The following is a 3,005-nucleotide window of genomic DNA, read 5'->3' as shown; positions in this document are numbered from 1 at the left end:
GTTGACCCAGCCGCTGGATGTGGCTGTGTCCGTCACCCTGTGTGTGTACGTGTGGTGCTGTCCTGCTTAAAACGGACACACGGAGGGGCTCTCCCCGACAGCACCGGAAGCTCCCTGCTGGTGAAACGAGTTTTGGATATTCTTAATGACCGTTCTACCTTTTAAACCTGATTTTCCTTTAAAAACCTCACAGCACTTGCCATCTGTTTGTTTGTGAAACTGATCTTTTTTTCATCTGAAGCACTTAATTTATTTAATTATTTCCGTATATCCTAAATGTGCTTCCAGAATCAACCTTTCAGTTACGGCGCAAACCAGCCTCCGCCACTCCCCCTTCAGTCCCGTTGCTGTCCTCGGAGGAACTGCTGGTACTCTGAGTAGAACCCACTTAACTGTGAAGCACTGCAGAGTCGTCAAACCACTCCTTCAGTACTGAAGCGAACGCCGTCGGTCTGCGGTGCGGGGGATTCTCTGGAGCAGCGCTCCCCGCTCACTTCCTGATGGACATTGTTTTTTCCACCGATGACAATTTTCTACAAGTAAACCAGTAAATCCGTGCGGAATAGTTCTGTGTCAGTGCCGAGGGAAGCGGAATTCAGTATTTAAAACGTTGTAAATCAAAGGGAAAAAATGAGCTGCTGCTTCTGTTTGTTAATAGTGATGTGGCGGCCTAACAGAAGTGTGAACTACTGGAAGTAGTATCCGTGTAGTATTTCTAACTCATGTGTGGATGAAAGGTTTTATCACGTGTTGGTAACTGAAATTTTACCTTTCAGTTTAAGAACATTAAACACTATATTGATACTCTGGCTTCTCGTTGTCCCTTGGTCTTTTTCCTCTGTAACTCAACACAAAATTCAAGAGCGATGATTTCTAGCAGTGACTCACATCCTATCTGTATTCTGTGGAGAGGAACTGCCTGGGGTTTTCCCTCTTGCCATTTTTCCTTCTCAAAGCAGCTTCTGCTGGTGATGTCTCCACCCTGGAGTCCCTCTTCTGCAACTTCAGGTGCCGCCTTTCCTCCCCTGGGAGCTGTCTGGCCAGTGGTAGTAAATGAAGTGAATTATTTGCTGAATTAAACGATTTCAGAGACACGCAGGAGCTGCTGCTGAAATTTCTCTTGCTGCAGAGATGAGCCCAGCTACCCTGACTGCCACCTGGCTGTCGTCGTCTTCACTGATTTTCATTCCTCCAGATGTTTTAAACCTGGCTCTGCCTTCTCTACTGGTTCGTACCCAGCCTGGGAAAATGTCAGATGACAAAACCAGCACATGTTGATGTTTACGCTTGTAAATTCTTTTATTGGTAACAGATTCTAAAGTAATTAATTGAATAGGAATTTATTTAGGTGTTTCCTTTTAAAAACCACTTTCTTTAATACCAGCTGTAGAACACCACATGTAGGAGAAGAGTTTAACCACATCAGACCAACCCAGGAGATACCAAGATCCTGCAAGAAAACCGACCTGTCCCTGAGAGCAGCTGGACCAGCAGCTGACCTGAGGAGCACAACGGCGTGATGGATTGTCTCTCCCGGCGTGACAAGAACGCTCAGGTGTGTGTTCACTTAACATCTGCGGAAACACACCCGCAGGACCAGCACTGGGGGGGTTGGTTTGGTTTCCAGTGGATGTTCAGTTACTTCCCGTGGGTCCCTTGGCAGTGGGAAGGCTCAGGGGAAGGGCTCCGCAGATCCCCGGTGTCCCTGGAGCTTCCCGTTGCTTACTAAGAGTTTGCCCTGCCTAGTTGCCAGTGCGCAGCCCCTGCTGGTGCTGCCCGTGGCTTCTGTGTACTCGGCGCTGCCCGGCCGTTGTTTCACCCTGGAGTAAACTGAGGCAGAGACCGCCTTCTGGTTGTGCTCGTGTAATGCTGAGGCTGAGGCTGTGCTGGCCCACAGCAGGGGCTCCTGCGAATTGCGACACCATGGGTACTAGCACTCCACAGCCGGGACAGGGTAAACCTTTTCCCGAGCCTTTTGGTTAAACGTGGGTTGTCAGGGCTCGGAACGGGCAGACGGGCGGTTGCCCGGTCCTTGGCAGCCAGCTGCCGCGTAAGGCTAATGTTTCATCATCGGTACCTTTTTGCTTTTTATATTTTTTATTTACCCTCCATCTCCTGACCCAAGGGAACCTCAGGGGAGCAGAGGGACCCGCTGGTGCCAGCAGCTCCTGCCGTGGCGGCGGAGGGGACCTGGGTGGGGTGGGCAGCACCCCCTACCCAGACAGGAGCAGCCGCTGGGCGGCGCTTGTGAGCGGGGGGGCAAAACAGGGCCCTTTCCACCTGGCAGAATGCAGTGACTCAAGGGACACGGGGCAGTGGTGACAGCACGGTGCCTGGTGCAGCAGAGGTGTCTCCTCTGTGACCCCCCCCCACCTTCCCAGGGACACGGTCACCGCACCAAGCCTGTCAGCAGTCAGGGAGCATCTGGACGATGCTTTCGGTCAGACGGTTTAGGTTGAGGGAGCTCTGCGAGGAGCAGGAGCTGGACTCGATGGTTCAGGCCGAGGGATGGCAGTGTTTGCTTCGGGAGAGAACTCAGCCGCGGCCACGGGAGCTGCTCGGACACTGGGGCTGTGCTGTGCTGGCTCTGATCTCCCTGCGCAGGGGGCCAGGAAACAGCCCCTTCCTCAGCCTTCCAGCCTGTGTTCGCGGGCTGCTGTGGGTGTGTTTGTAGGTGTGAGGCCGCTTTCTTCATCAGTACCAGGTGGATTGTGCCTTTCAGCGTCGGCCTTTTAGAGCAACTGAAGCAAAACCTATCTATCTTGTCATGGAATCACAGGATGGTTTAGGTTGGTGCTCTACCCCGGCGCCTCAGCACAGGTCCCCTGCTCCCAGCAGCAACTGTGTGGCATGAAGTTGGCAGGACAAGGGAGGATGCTGCACAAATGCCACTTGTCACCAGCGTAGCCTCTCAGGCCCAGAAAAGGAGACAAATGCTGCCTGCTTGGGGCTGGGAGCTGGAGGGGCAGCTGCCCACCCCCTCGGCCCCAGGGCTTGGACCATTG

The sequence above is a fragment of the Buceros rhinoceros genome, unplaced genomic scaffold (genome assembly GCF_000710305.1).
Source record: "Buceros rhinoceros silvestris isolate BGI_N320 unplaced genomic scaffold, ASM71030v1 scaffold8362, whole genome shotgun sequence".
Taxonomy (NCBI): Eukaryota; Metazoa; Chordata; class Aves; order Bucerotiformes; family Bucerotidae; genus Buceros; species Buceros rhinoceros.
Note: the sequence above shows the minus strand (reverse complement) of the source record.